We start from the raw sequence: 15,638 nt of genomic DNA, 5'->3' as shown, positions 1-15,638 counted from the left end.
ACAAAATATAAGACCAGGCTCTCTAAGAGGGGCAGGGAGCAGGGAAGGACACATGGGACCTTACCATCAGCTTCTAAGTCACAGCTGATGGTCGCCATCTGGAATGGTGGGGGGGCCCATGTCACCAGATGGTTTTTCGAGAGAAGTTTGTCATCCACATTGCATAGAAAAGGTCCCCATTTTTTAATTTACTTGTTCAATTTACAGTTTTCATTCAAACTGAAAAAATGGCTGATTTTAAGTATACAATCAGGACGTCCAGTGTGCAACTTCTGTTAGACTGGAAGAACCCTGCCCCAGCACCCCTCCACACACAGCTGTGATGCTTGTCAACAGCCTTTACAGAGCTACAAACCAGGAATGTTTGTTTCCTGTCCAATTGACAACCATTGTGTTTGTAAGTCTAATAATAATATTTGTGGTAACCAGTATGAATTAAGTCTCATGCTAAGGACTTCACATATGTCATCTCATCTCATCGTTACAACTACTCTGCAGTTTACATATATCTCATCACCCACGTCTTCCAGATGAAAACACAGGGTTCAGAAATGCTGTCAGAAATACTGTATGATATCACTTATATGTGGAATCTAAAAAATACAACAAACTAGTGAATATAAAAAAAAAAAGAAGCAGACTCAGAGATACAGAGAACAAACTAGTGGTTACTAGTGGGGAGGGGGAAGGAGGGAGGGGCAATATAGGGGTAGGAGATTAAGAGGTATGAATTATTAGGTATAAGATAAGCTACAAGGATATATTGTACAACAAGGGGGATATAGCCAATATTTTATAATAACTATAAATGGAGTATAGCTTTTAAAAATTGTGAATCACTATTTAGTACTCCTGTAACTTGTATTGTACAGCAACTGTACTTCAATTTTTAAAAACTTTAAGTCACAAGCTAGAAGATAATAGAGCTAAGGACTCAACCCAAGCCTCTCTGACCCCCCAAATTAAGCTTTTTCTACCAAAACTAGAAGACTTTCCCCTGCACAACTCTGAGATCCTAGGCACACAAACCAGAAACCCCCTGGGAAAAGCGTTTCTTCCAAGTCAGTTACCTGCGATAACCTCAGGTTAATGCATTTTGCAGTGCAGGCTGTTCACCAGCCACCCAAACACAATGCTTCCTAAAAGCACCACGGGCACCTTTAGAACACCAGACAGGAAAAGAGATAAGCAAAGCAAAGCAAAGCGTAGGACTGCCTGTACTCGGAAGTGGGCAGGCTGGTGGAAAAACAGAGTCTGCTAAAAATTAATAGGAAGGCAGAGACTCAGCTGAAGAAATGTTAAGAGGTGCCCCCGTTCCCCCCCCCCTTTTTTTTTCAATACCTGACGTACAGAGAAAATGTCATTTTTAAAGAGTAGCTTAAAAAAATGGGATCCCCTTGTTGGAACTGAAAGGATAACATTAAATAAGTAGATTGTATCACTCCCTAGGTATGCTTTCCAAGCCCTAAGTATTAATATTTGCTTCTCTGCATCGTAATTCACCTCCTCCTTTCTGGATGTTTCGGCCATCCCTCTCGGCACAAACAGCTCTCGGACTCTCTGCACCCACACCTCATCCAGTACTTTTATTCCAATACAGGAATAAAGTCCAACCAGACTTTGCAAAGGAGAAAATCCGCGGTTACGTATTTCCATACGCGATGTTGGTCACTAGATTTATTGCCGACCCTTGAATCATCTCTGATTTCCCCGTCTCAAGCTGCATCAAACGTTCTTCCAAATGTTTCCATCGTTACTTCTAAAGTTATAACGATAAATTATAAAGTTTGTCCTTTCAGGAGACTTATAGCTAAGAGACCTTTTCTACACGGAGCTTAGTAACAGATCTGCCCACTCAATATGTTTGGAACGGATTTCTGTTCCCCACCTTCCCACAAAACAGCCCTGCCCTTGGATCTCTCTCCTCTTTGTAAATAGCACCATCAACTGCCCTGTTGCTAAGGTCAAAACACCACCAGATCCCTTGAGTTCTAGAGTCTTCCTCTCCCTCCCCTGCTCTGGCTGAGGCATCAGCAGGTCCTGTCAAGTCTAACCTCCAGAACCTCTGGATCCCACGCCTCGACCTCCGTCTCCAAGGATGCCACACCAAAGCGTGCTGCGTCACCGCCACCTGGACTGATACGAGCCCCTCCCACCCGGCACCTCCGCGGCATCCCTCCCCTCTCCAGTCTGTCCTTCTCAATTTCGCCCACCTAATCCTCCTAAGAGGCAAATCCAAGCCTGGCGTTTTCTCCTGCCGTTCTGTGGCTTCTAGAACAAAATTTAAAATCCTGAGCGTTCCCCAGGAGGCCCTTCCTGCCCTGGCCCTGCTCCAGCCTCATCCCTCCCCACTTTCCCTTTCTCTGTCTATTCCAACCACCCTGGCTTGTTTTCTCTTCCTCAAATGTTGCAAACCCTTGACTGTCTCAAGGCCTTTGCACAGCTGTTTCCTCTGCCTGGAATACTCATCTCCCAGTTTCTATTTGAATGGCTTGTTCTGATCATTCAGGCCTCAGATCCAAATCCTTTTGCCCAAAGAGCCAGGCCACGCAATTCAGAAGGTGGTCCTTGACAATTACACTCTCTCTGTCCCTTGTTTATTTCCCTTCTAGCACTTTTCACAAAGGACAATTACTTTATGTATTTAGTCGCTGACGCTCTTGTCTCCACTCTACCCCTAACACCTAGCATAGAGTCTTGGACATCACAGGGAACAAAAATCGAGTGTTGAACAAATAGAGCCCCAGGCACCGTCCTACAGCTCCCATGAAGCACACGCCAGAGTCACAGTGAAAGAAGCCATGTCACTGCCTTGTGTGTGAAAGCAAACAGCCAGTTCAACTTATTAAAAAATATGCTTTCAGTTAACATCACAGAAGACATTTTCTAACCGATTACAATGAGCTGGGGAGCGAGATGCAAAGAAAATAAACACATTTAATTTAAAACAGATGGGAAGTGGTCCGTTCCCCCATGGGTGACCTGAGGTAGGGCCCCTTAGAAGGTCTCCTCTTCTTTCCAACATTTTATGAGCATAATTTTTACATGCCAGAATATGCTCGGGGAGGGGGGGATCCCCGCCCCCCAGCAGTCACTCGATGGCCCAATTCAGCTTGACAAGGAAAGGCTTAATTGAGTCCTGTGGGCCACGCTCATTTGCATATCTGCCTGGGTCCTATAAATAGTACCGCGCAGCTACAACTTTATGAACAAGCATTCCTGGCTGAGGGGAACCGTCCTCGATCCTTGAATAGGGCACTAGAGACACGTACAATAGCATCTTTATTGAGTGTAGATTTCCTTAATGTGCCAAGATATGCCTTGGGTGATCGGTTCAAATGTTACAACTTGCTAGCAAAGTTGGAGGTTTATGGTGATCAGACACAGAGCAGATGTTCTTCTCAGCTCAAGAATGTTGTTTTTCCTAAAAAAGTGCCCGGCCACTCACAACTGTGCAGCACATGAACTGCTGAAGTTGCATCTTTGGAGAGGAGCGGAAGAACCACCATAAGTGAAGAGAGGCTTCAGAAACCACAACTTCAGAAACCAAGTTCAAACTCATCAGAGAAAAACCATGCGCTTTTTTTTTTTTTATATGGTATGGAGAAAATTCCAGGTTCCTGTCCGAGCTCAGTGAGGACAGTTCCATACGTGGTGCTAGCGCAAGTCTCCCAGAGGGACACTGTTATTTCTAAATCCTTAACGTCCTCTTCTAATTATCACCTCCAGGAGCCTGGGTTTCAGATTAAATTTCTCTGGCTTTCAGGGAAGAACTTAAGCACAGCAGAGATGTTACCACTTAGTGCATCTTCAGATGTGCTAACCACGAAATGCAAAGGCAAAACCATGTCCTGTTTTCTGAGCCCTTAGCGCAGCTGGACACTCTTGACAAATCCCAGAGACAACATTGGTACAAACACGACCTTGACTTTCTGCTCCTGACTGACCCTGGGTACCACTGTGGCTCTGCAGTGGAGTAATCATGCCCGAGACTCTCCCTTCCACGTAGTTAATATTTTTAGTCTACTGTCTTTCATTCCCCTCTACCTATACCCAATACTTTGTCCTCTCCCCATCCACCCTTCCATTCATCAACATGAATTGAGCGACTACCTCTTGTCAGATACAGTGCCGCATGCTCGGAGACACTGGTGAACAGACAGAGGCTAGGACCTCATGGAACATAAAATCTAACAGTGGAGACAGACATGAAGACAGATCATTGACTGCACCCTTGGTCATTACTAGAATGGAGATGCTTGAAAGGGGCTGGGGACCAGAGGGAGGGCAGGTCTACATCGATGGTTGGGACAATTCGTGGACCACACAGAAGAGGAAGTGACAACGAGGGGTCCCCAGTAGGATGGGAGTACAAAGGAGGGAAAGGGGGAAAGTGTTACATTCCCAGCAGAGTGAGAAGCACAAGCTGAGTCACAAAAGCCTGAGGGCCCTGGGATGGTTCAGCCCTCAGGGGAGCGGGGAGGGGATGAAGTGAGCAGGGTCAAATCAGGAAGGACCTTGTGGATCTTGCCAAGAGGGATGACTTGGAGGTTTGAGAGCCACTGAAGAACTGTGTTCAATACTCCCCCAAAATACTCTCTTTTTAATTGATATCATGGGAAATGGGGAAAACAGAAAGAGGGAACACAGTTTGACGTGTAGTATATTAATCCTACCCCATAAAAATGAAATGCTAGACCTTAGCTGTAGCCTGCCTTCCTGTGTTTCATCCCTGTAAGAACTATTTTCTTTCATTCATTCATTCATATGCACACACACACACACACACACACACACACACACACACACACACATATATATACCTATTCTCCAATCGTCCTGCTACTTGGGGGATATTTTCACCCTTCTCTCATTCTACTATATGCAAGAATAAGCTGACGGCATCAATTCATTTTCTTTCCAGATTACATAACCTTTTTAAAGATGTGTTTGTTGGGGACCATTTTTAAAGTCTTTATTGACTTTGTTACAATATTGCTTCTGTTTTATGTTTTTTGGTTTTTTGGCCACGAGGCATCTTAGCTCCCCGACCAGGGATCGAACCCGCGCCCCCTGCATGGGCAGGTGAAGCCTTACCCACTGGACCGCCGGGGAGGTCCCGTACATAATTTTTCATGAAGTTAAGTGTTCCAGTTCACCTCCTTCCTCTTAATGACCACATGTCAGGCCACTTATTTAGGGGCAGTTGAATCCCTCAAGAGCGTCGCAGCTGATGGTGGGGTTTATGTGTAGAGCTCTCCGTGGGAGAAGGAAGGAGAACAAGAAGGAAGAACTGCCTGAAGACCAGACCTCGCCTTACAGTCAGATGCTGCAGAAGGGGCAAGGGGCCCAGACCACGGACGACAAAACAAAGGAAACAGGGGGCGACAAGGCTGCTGAGGAAGGCCCTCCTCCTGGCAAAACAGAACCACGAAAAGATGCCAAGAGTAAGGCCAGCTCAGGTCTGCAGGCCTGGCCCATCCTGGTGCATCTACAGGCATCCTTCCATTTCGGGAAATGGGGCTCTGGGCCTGGCGGCTTCTGGGGCAAGGGCAGAGCTGATGTGATGGGACACAGTGAACAGGGCGGGAAATTAGGCTGTAAAACTCACGTCTGCAGAGCTACTACTCTTCATGACTTAACGTCTGGCTCCAAAACTCTCATTTCCATACTTAGGTAGTATCCAGGGTTGGACCGAAGACGGCTGCTCCCAGTGAAACCAAAGGCCACTCAGGCCAATTAGCTCAATAGCCACAGACTGTGTCCTGAGTCCCAGAGGGTCAGCCTCACCTTTTCAGGGAGAGAATCTGATTCTGGCCAAGGACCCAGGATCCCTTACCCCATTCGTTGCCTTTACTTCTGCAGAGTTGGGCTCTTCCATAGGGGCTCAGTCTCTAAGCCCACAAAGCACATACCTGAGCCCCGGGCACACCCCATCAGGTAGGCAGCGGCCACCAGCCAATGAGGTGTCTCTTCGAGAATGGGGAACAATCACTTAGTGCCAACAGTAGACGTCAGAGTAGGGACAGCAGTGACCGAGCTGGAGCCCAGGATGGCGACTGAGCTGGCCGGAAGCAGGTCTCCTTCTTTCTCCTTTCGTAATGTCTCTCTCCTGTTCCCACTCTCTCTGTCCTCTCTCATCTGCCTCACCTCTTACCCAAGGACTGACTTTTCTCTGCCTGTGGCTCTCAAAGCCCTGATGTACCAACACAGGGTTAACACAGGGAGAAGCCTGCACTCTCTGTGCCCAGAGCCGGGCAAGTCATCTTTGCATGTCCATCTCCTCTAGCCAAAGAAATCACACCTTTGGTAAAGACATCCGCATAATGTTTCTGCTCTGAGTGTGCCTCATTGATAGAGGAGAGGAAAACAAGAGTGTATTTTTTAAGGTGCAAAGTTATCTTTCGGCTTCATTGACTAACTGGAAGATGCCACCCTTTCTGATCATTAACATGGAGCTATCAGTTACTCCAAGTGCTAAACCAAGTGACAAATTCCAGAGCAGGGGTTACATAAATTCTCTGAATTACCCCCAGAGCCCTATTCACACAGAATCAGAAAGGGTTCTTAGTTATGCAGACACTGCTCACGTTTTGCAAATCACTTTCTATTCCCTAAGTCTTCTTGGTTTCAGTCACATTGAGGCCAATGAAAACTGTGATATGATATGAACCAGATAAGGCAGAGCTCAGAAAATGGGTCTTTTGCAAAGCCTGGTCCTACTCCGCAGGATTGAAACTAGTACTTAAGAAGCATTGTGGGGAAGGGGAAGAGGAGAGAAGAAATGCAGCAAAAGTAGACGGAGAGAAAGAGGAGATTCTTTATCTCGAAGCAAAGCAAGTGCAAATGCCAACAGAGTTCAGAATGAGCTGTCAACTTCAAAGGCACCAGAGACAGACGTCTGGCCTTCTCCTGTCTCCCAGCTCAGACGCCTTCTGAGGGTCTGCACGTGAGCCTATAGCTTTCCCAGACACCTCCACACTGCTGTGTTGATTTTCTCCTACCCTTCCAACCTGCCTAATGTATATTCCCCTCCAGCTCAGCTTAGAGATCAAAGCCTCCTTTGCTTTTTCACCTTAGTTTCATGCACCAACCATGTGTACAAAGTCAGCTAAGTGACAAGGACACTAGGGAGTGTGTAGGATACAAAAGGGAGTTCGTTCTTTCATTCACTGAATATTTTTTGAGCACCCATTCTGCTCCAGGCACTGTCGCAGGTGCTGAAAATACCTGGGTGAATAAAACCAATAAAGATCATCCGAAACACTAATGCAGAGTATGCATTTACGGACCCTATTCCATTTTCCAACTCATCTCCAGCCTCACAGAGCAGTGTGGGGAGAGGGTGGATTTGAACACCACTCCCATCCACTGATGGTCCCAACTGGGCCAAATAAAGGACCTCAGGAGAAGATCGGGGCTTGGTCCCTAAGGGAGCAGTGCTTTGGAAGCTTTGGAAACTATCATGGGAGCTTGCAGTTCAGAATCCACATTCTGCACCCGTGTGAGCCTGTCTGTTTCTTATTTTCCTCCCACTTGAAAGTGATTCGGATTTTCTTCCATTTGGGGGGTTTTACCCACATCTGACCCTGAAAGCCTCAGGAAATTACAAAGCAAATTTTCCAACAGATGCTTTTTACCAGTGTCAGTCACTCCTACACAGCTGCTAATTTGCCCTCCCTACATCTTGCAAGCCTGACACATACGAAAGAAAAGAGACCGGATCCGGATGGCCCTGCTTGCCTGTGGAATGCCCAGCTCCAAAGCCAGGTTGGTTTTCACTGCCTGGTTAGGCGCCCCTAAACCAATGGGGATTCTGCCAGGCAAGAGATCCTGGCAGGAAATACCCAGAGACGGAAGATGTAAAGATCTACGGTGGAGTGGTGGGGAGAGAAAAGAGACTGAGAGATTGAGAAACGTTGAAAAAGAAATGGGCTTGCTTGGAAATGTGCGGTTTCCACAGCAATTTTTGGAATCTCGGTGCAGAGAATAGCAGGGGTGACTGTATCTGAAGAATTCGCAGCCGCTCCCCAACCGGAAAGTCACGTGTTGTATGAAATCTCGAACCACAGCCCTTGCGTATAACCCATCTCTGCTCGAGGGTATCTGGGGAGATTTCGAAGATTGCAGATGAAAGGGAGAGTTTGCTCCAATCTGTCAGAGTCGGGGAAACATCTTTCAGACCAATATTGCACATTCTGCCTAAACATGCTCAAGACTAGATGGCTGAGCAGAGCATGATCTGGTTTTCTCGGAAAAGAACAGACGATTGAACGAGAAAGGAGAGCGGAGAGAGCAAAAGCTCAGAGAGGATGAAGGGTCCACCCCTTACATGCTGTCTGGCTTCGTGCAACTCTTGCCAGATCTTGGTGCCATAGTTTTTCTTGGGCAAAATGGAGCTCATCATACTCAGATCCTCAAAGAATCACCAAGTTCGGAGAGATCTTAAAGGTCATAGTCTGACCACTAAGAGCCTGATGCATAGTAGGCGCTGAATAACTCTTGGATTCATCGCTGAAGTCATAGAGGAAAGGAAACAGCATGTGAATGTGTGCCGGGATCCTGTACCACATCCCTGCAAACGGTGGCTCCATCTACCCTTCAACGTCACCAGCGATGGGACCATCTACTGAGATGGGCCACTCTGTCTTAGGCGGCTGTGGCTGTTAGCATTGTGTCCAAACGCCAGTCCAAAGCTGCCTGCCTGTAGCTTCCTTCATTGGCTCTAATTCCACCCACTGGGGCTGGTCAGATGATCTGTTCCCTCTTCTACATGGCAGCCTTCAGATATTTGAAAGTAACTGCCGTGACCCCCATTGGATTAATTCTTCTCCAGTCTAATTATGCCCACCTCTTCCAGTCATGCCCCAAAGAACGAAGAGAGTTTTAGGGTTTTCATTTTCCGCACCATCCTCATCACTCTCCTCTGAGTGAGCTACAGTTGGTCCAGGTGGCCTTGAGCTGAATTCGAGGATTCAGCTGTGATGGGACCAGGAAGAGAAAAGTGGGTCCAGCTCCTGTGTCTACTGATGCAGGGGGTGGCCTTGCTGGCATATATCCTGGCTACACTCCACTCATCTTACCCCAGATCTGCATATATTTTTTGCACAGACACTCAGATAAGGGGACTCAGAGGCAGAGAGCAACTCCTTCTTGGGTCTTCTCTGCCTCAGACAAAATTAGACACATCAGGCCCAATGGGTGATTCGCTATCCTGGTTAAATCTGTTTAGGCCACCCTATTCCCCATCCCACGCCATGATCCAAACTTCCCATGAGTCCGTACTGAGGAAGAGGGGCATGCCCGTCCTTCCCCTTCTTACTAAGTGCATCAGTATCAAAGGATCCTTAAATTATAACAAAGACATTGAATTTTTCCATGCGTATGTTAACACTGGTCAGTTTGCCAAGTATTCTCCAATACCTAGGGATAAACCTCATGAAGTAGGTGTGTATATCAGACAGAATAGCATTTGACCTGAAGAAATGAAAAGAGAAATTTCCACCAACACAAAGAAGAGTGTATTTTCCCCAAATGACAAGGTGTCCAGAGGAAGGCCGGGAGGGCTAGTAGGTGGCCCCATGATAGCATCAGAGACCCAAGCCGTTCATCACTTTCTGCTTCTCCTCATGCCCCCGAGATGGCTCTCTCCTACGCTGGCTTTAAAAGTCAAAGGAGGTGCTGAATATAACAGTAGATGTCCAGCAAGCAGCAGCTGCTATAATTGTTTTAGAATTTTTGAGCATCTACTCCATGGCAGGCCCCATGTTAGGAGCTGGGGATTCAGAAAATAATAACACAAACCTTGTTCTGAAAGAAATCCTAGCATTTCTCTAACACTAAAAATGTTCCCCCCCCCCAACCAGTTCAAAAGTTGTCAAATAGAGATAAAACTTTAATCCAATGAAATTTGACTTTTTGATATAAAGACTCAGAGTTTTCTTGGCTCAGTGAAGCCATGTCAAAAATAAAAAGTACTGACTCCACTCAAGTGCTGTAATCCACAGGATTATTATTTCCACCCTTAAAAGCCCCCCTGGTTTGACTGCTAAATTATAGTCAGAGGAGCAAACTTGACTTTGGTTGTACATGTTTGAATCATCTGTAGGGCTTGTCCAGGGTCCCACCTGCCAAAACTCAGATGGATACGGCCTGGGGTGCACCCTTGCACTGGAATTTTTTAAAGCCCCCAGGAGTCCCCAACACCCCCCCAGGAATGAGAACCACTGCTGTTGCCAAAGCTTGATCTTTTCCCAATGGTGTGAAAGCGAAATTCCTCTTAAAGAGATGGGCAGAAGACCTAAATAGACATTTCTCCAAAGAAGACATACAGATGGCCAACAAACACATGAAAAGATGCTTAACATCACTAATCACTAGAGAAATGCAAATTGAAACCACAGTGAGGTATCACCTCACACCGGTCAGGATGGCCATCATCAAAAAATCTACAAACAATAAATGCTGGAGAGGATGTGGAGAAAAGGGAACCCTCCTGCACTGTTGGTGGGAAGGTAAATTGATACAGCCACTATGGAGAACAGTATGGAGATTCCTTAAAAAACGAAAAATAGAACTACCATATGACCCAGCAATCCCACTACTGGGCATTTACTCTGAGAAAACCATAATTCAACAAGAGACATGTACCCCAATGTTCATTGCAGCACTATTTACAATAGCCGGGACATGGAAGCAATCGGCGGACAAATGGATAAAGAAGATGTGGCACATATATATAATGGTATATTACTCAGCCTTAAAAAGGAATGAAATTGAGTTATTTGTAGTGAGGTGGATGGACCTAGAGTCTGTCATACAGAGTGAAGTAAGTCAGAAAGAGAAAAACAAATACCATATGCTAACACATATATATGGAATCTAGAAAAATGGTTCTGAAGAACTTAGGGGCAGGATAGGAATAAAGACGCAGAAGTAGAGGATGGACTTGAGGACACAGGGAGGGGGAAAGGTAAGCTGGGACGAAGTGAGACAGTAGCATTGACATATACACACTACCAAATGTGAAATAGATAGCTAGTGGGAAGCAGCTGCATAGCACAGGGAGATCAGCTCGGTGCTTTGTGACCACCTAGAGGGGTGGGATAGGGAGGGTGGGAGGGAGACACAAGAGAGAGGAGATATGGGGATGTATGTATACGTATAGCTGATTCACTCTGTTGTACAGCAGAAACTAACACACCATTGTAAAGCAATTATACTCCAATAAAGATGTATAAAAAAATAATAAAGCCTACGACAAAGTGGAAAAAAAAAAAAAAAGGCGAGAGAGAGAAACTCCTAAAGACATAAGCCAAAGAGGCATGGCCAGCGACAAAGCATTTTTCCATTTACTTTCAGCAAAGAGACTGAAATTCAACACATTTCACACCTTTTCAAGCCACCCTCCCAGGTCTGGACGGCTGCTACTTTTAGTAGACAACCTGCCTCTGGCTGGGGAGTAGCGGGGGTAGTATTGAGAAAAGATTAAGTTGCCCACATATCCAAGAAGGCTGTTTTCTCATGTTGCTCATTCAACACTTACTCTGTCACCTGCAGGTATTAAGCACCTACTGTATGCCAAGTTTCATGCTGGGTGCTGGGTTTTCAAAGATCAGTACAACGCAGACTCCGCCTTAAAAAGCTCAGAATCGAACGCCAAGATGCAAAGCTGCCCTTTCTGTACAAGAGAAGTGCTTTCAGGATCGAGGGCACGGAACTAGTTTTGAGGTGATAAAGAATCATTTCTGAAACTTGCTCAGTCTTCTATGAATATCTGTATCTCTCTCCAGGGTTTAATCACTTCCGGAGAGCAGCCTCTTTCTAATTTCCCCCTCTGGGCCCCCAGCCACCATTCCCCTGCCCCCTCAAAAAATTACTACCATGGATAGGGTCCTAAAAATGGCCAGGATGCCATAATATTTTCACAAGGAGAAAGAGAAACGTGAGGCCACAGGCTCCCCTTCCCTCACGCCTCCTAACCCGCCGGGTCCTTCTCCCACACGAAGGGTGCACTCCACGCCCCGGGAACGCGTCCTGCCCTCTTCTGCCTGCGGAATAGTCCCTGATTGCAAATGCAACAGGAAACCCATCCTCACTGGCTGAGGAGCCTTTGGCAAAGCCCAGGGAAGCTGGAGTCCTCTTTTTAAGATAACCACTCAGCCGGTGGCAGCCGTTTGACACAGAGAGCGATGGGAACCCTGGTTTTGTAAAATTAAGGCTGGATTTGGTTTGCCTGGGTCTAAACAGGAACTTTCCCCCCACAACATCACAGGCTTCTACAAAGACCTGAAATGCAACCCGAGAGGCTGCGCAGTTCGAAGGAAACCAAAGTCCCTGTTCAGACAAAATGTTCTTTAAACCCTCACCCCCTTTTATTTGTTTTATAGACATTTGCTGAGAGTCCAATACGGGGGAGATGCCGGGCTGTGCTAATCACCCACCACTGCATTCCCACCCACTAAAAACATCAGAATCCCACTAAATTTTCAGTGTGTTTTGGCAGACTCCAGAGAGAATCATTCTGAGTTGTTTTTCTTTTTTAATACCGACTCTGGCATCCTGGAGAAGGTGCTATGTTACGCTTACTTCATGCTCTCTCTTCATTCTGGTAGAAGAGCAATGCCTCCCTCAGGCCGCTGGAAGGATGCAGGGACCACATCAGCAGACACCTCTCTTCACAACATCAGCTCCGAAAATCTGGGGCAAAGCCAGTGAGCAACACCAAGGTCACGGCTGGCCCAGCAGAGGAAAGCATCGAAGAAAACCTAGAGGTGCAGTCTTGCCGCGATTTACCCCCTCAGTGCCTACGTGTGGGAGAATAAATAACTGTCCAACAACATTAGGAAGTTAGATTACATGCAGGCGAGGTTGCATCGCGCCTGTGAAAGTTAGCCAGCATGGACACGAGTGACGGGCGAACACAATGAGATCATTGACTCTAGGACTTGGGTTCTTTTTTCTCTTCTCTCCTCTCCTCTCCTCTTCTCTTCCTATTCCTCTCCTTTCCTTTCCTCTCTTTTCCTTTTCTCTTGTAGAAGGGAGCCTTGTATCCCCAAGTTGCTTTAAATGCAGTCACACGTAAAGTCTAGAACATGGATTGGATGACTTCTGGTGCCTTGGGACCCTAGATTTTGTAATTGAATTTGGCCAGCCAGCCTGGGCTTGGTTCCTTGAAGGCTGGTCATGGACTAGATTTCTAGCTTGCATACGGATCCTGAAATTGCTGAGAAAACTTCAGAAAGCTCCTCTCTATCTGGGAAACCAGTACCTGTCTCCTTGCAACAGGGGGTGTACTGAGGCATCCACTCACACAGCGGGCAGCAAATTTGTCCTGCCACCTGTTTTCCTACAGCTTGCAAACTAAGAATGGTTTTCCTGTTTTTAACAGGTTGAAAAAGAAATCAAAAGAGGACTGTTTTGTGTCACAGGAGAATGACATGAAAGTCAAAATTAGGTGCCCATGAATAAAGTTTTATTGGAACACAGCCAGCCACGCCCACTCATTTACATATTTACATATTGTCTGTGGCTACTTTTGTGCTACCATAGACCAGATGGCCCACAAAGCCTAAAATGTTTACTATCTGGCCCTTTGCAGAGAAAATTTGCCAACCTCTGCACTCAAGTAAAAGAATAATCCTGCACAAAGGCAGAAAAATGAGAGGCTCACATAATTCGTTCTTTAATTAACCTAATTAAATGACCCTGTTGGAGCCTCTAGTGATCTTCTCTACTCAGTTAAACCCCCAGAGCAAGAATCAACTCAACTCTTATGGCCTTAGCAAAGCAACTTACGAATAATGCATGTGGCACGAGACTTGCCCACCATGCTGATCACATTCTAGAAAAGCAAATTAGAACATCACATGGGTTCCGTTGATCTCCTAACAAGAGCTTTCATTCTTGGCTCTGGGGTGAGAGTCTACTTCTTTCTCAGTTGCACCAGCTTCTTCCTTGTTACACTGTGGGTCAAACACGAGAAATCAGCCCTGGTCCCCGTGGGGAGGAAGGGAGTGTGGTGCCCGGGTCCTCAGGGTGCCACTGCTCTCCTCGCCCCCTTGGAACAGATTGGAAGCTGCCGGTCCCCCTGGGAACCGTTTATCCACCTTTGCTCTCGAGTCTGAGCTCCACCAAAGCCGTGGGATGAAGCTGGGAGTTGTCTCCTCCATCTGCAAAGAGCTTCCAAATACATGATGTAAGCCTTCCAAGGACCCCCTTTTTCCTTTATCCTTTGCAGACTAAAAAGTGGGAATGTGCCCCATCCAGGGGCGAGCTCAGCAAAGGAGGCGCTGAGACCAACCCAAACCAATGGAACAGGAGTAATTGGTTTCTATTCCCCGTCCTGCCCTGATGCCATGTGAGACCAGGGCGGGGAGAGAAAGGAAGCCCCGAGCACAGCTCGAAATGTACTCAGCATAATCCTCACTGGGGATACCTAGAGAGAAAAAAGAAAATCCTCAAAACCGGACAGGTGTCTGATGTCCCTAATGGTTTCTTCCACCCCAGGCCCCTTCTGTCCCTCCTCCTCGCCCTGAATTTCTGCTTCATGCCACTGTGTACGGTGTTGAGTCTTCATCCCACAACGCCTTACCCTCCGGTTAACGGGTTCATTTTGCTTTGTGTGAAAGAGATGTTTTCGAAAAGTTTGGTGGTAACATAACCCTTTCTCCCTATTCTCCTAAAATCCAGAAATGGCTTTCTTCAAAACCTAATTGTTCGCTCATGTGACAAACTTCTGTTGAGCACTCACCCCCTGACCTGTAGTCTATGTAGATGGATAATCTACATAGATGGATAAGACGCAGGCCCTGTCCTCAAGGACTTTGGGGTCTAGGTGGGACATGACCAAGTAGAGACCCGCTCACAGTAAGTCAAGCGGGGGACACAGACCCTTGGGCTAAATGCTGCGGAAGCCCAGAGGAGGAGAAGCCCGCTCTGACGGGGGTGGCCCGAAAGGCCTCTAGTAGGGGTGCCACTTCACTGGAAGACAAAATCAGAGTCTGGAAAGAGGAATGGGAATAAGGCAGGGGAAGGCGGGAGAGGAGAGGGACAGGGAGGTGACCCAAGTGCAAAAGAGGCGCAAACTACTTTAAAATGTGATGGTGGTGAGGGCGGGGCTGCTGCTGATTCTCCTAAAGGCAAAGTGGCCCATCAGGGGAAGCAGCGGAGCCGGAAGAGGCCGGCGAGGGGGTCTCTCACACAGTTCACCGCAGACACAGCTCTGCTGGCAGGCAGCTCTGGCCCGATGCATGAGGCTCGGGGTGTTCTGGCCCCGCCGGCGGTCCAGCGCCATCGGTCTGTCTCTCTTCTAGGCGGACTCCTTGGAAGAGAGCCATCACCCGGAAGCTACAGATGCAAATTTAAGCCTGATGCAAGAGAAGGTGACAGAGAGACCCTGAGAATGTCCTCTCACCTTGCTGGGTATGGGTTTCTCCATCTGGGAAGTGGGCGGTTTGACCTCGAAAAGCCCTAGAGGCCTCTGATTTCTGTTGGCGCCTCCACCTGCCCCCAGAGCCTCTGTGCCCGTCGGCATCCCCACGGTCCAGGCTGGAAGAAATAAAACACCACGTTTCTGACCCCCCTAATTGGGGTGAGGTTCCCGTGGCAACTCCAGCCGTCCGCCCCTTGGCACCCCG

General features: G+C 47.2%; 1 pseudogene; it reads left to right on the top strand.

Moving 5' to 3' along the window:
- The window catches only part of LOC132355837 (uncharacterized), a 35,122-nt pseudogene that overhangs the window by 10,804 nt on the left and 8,680 nt on the right, over nt 1-15,638 (top strand).

Source organism: Balaenoptera ricei, chromosome 20, assembly GCF_028023285.1.
Source record: "Balaenoptera ricei isolate mBalRic1 chromosome 20, mBalRic1.hap2, whole genome shotgun sequence".
Taxonomy (NCBI): domain Eukaryota; kingdom Metazoa; phylum Chordata; class Mammalia; order Artiodactyla; family Balaenopteridae; genus Balaenoptera; species Balaenoptera ricei.
Note: the sequence above shows the minus strand (reverse complement) of the source record. Positions and strands in the feature narration are given on the sequence as shown.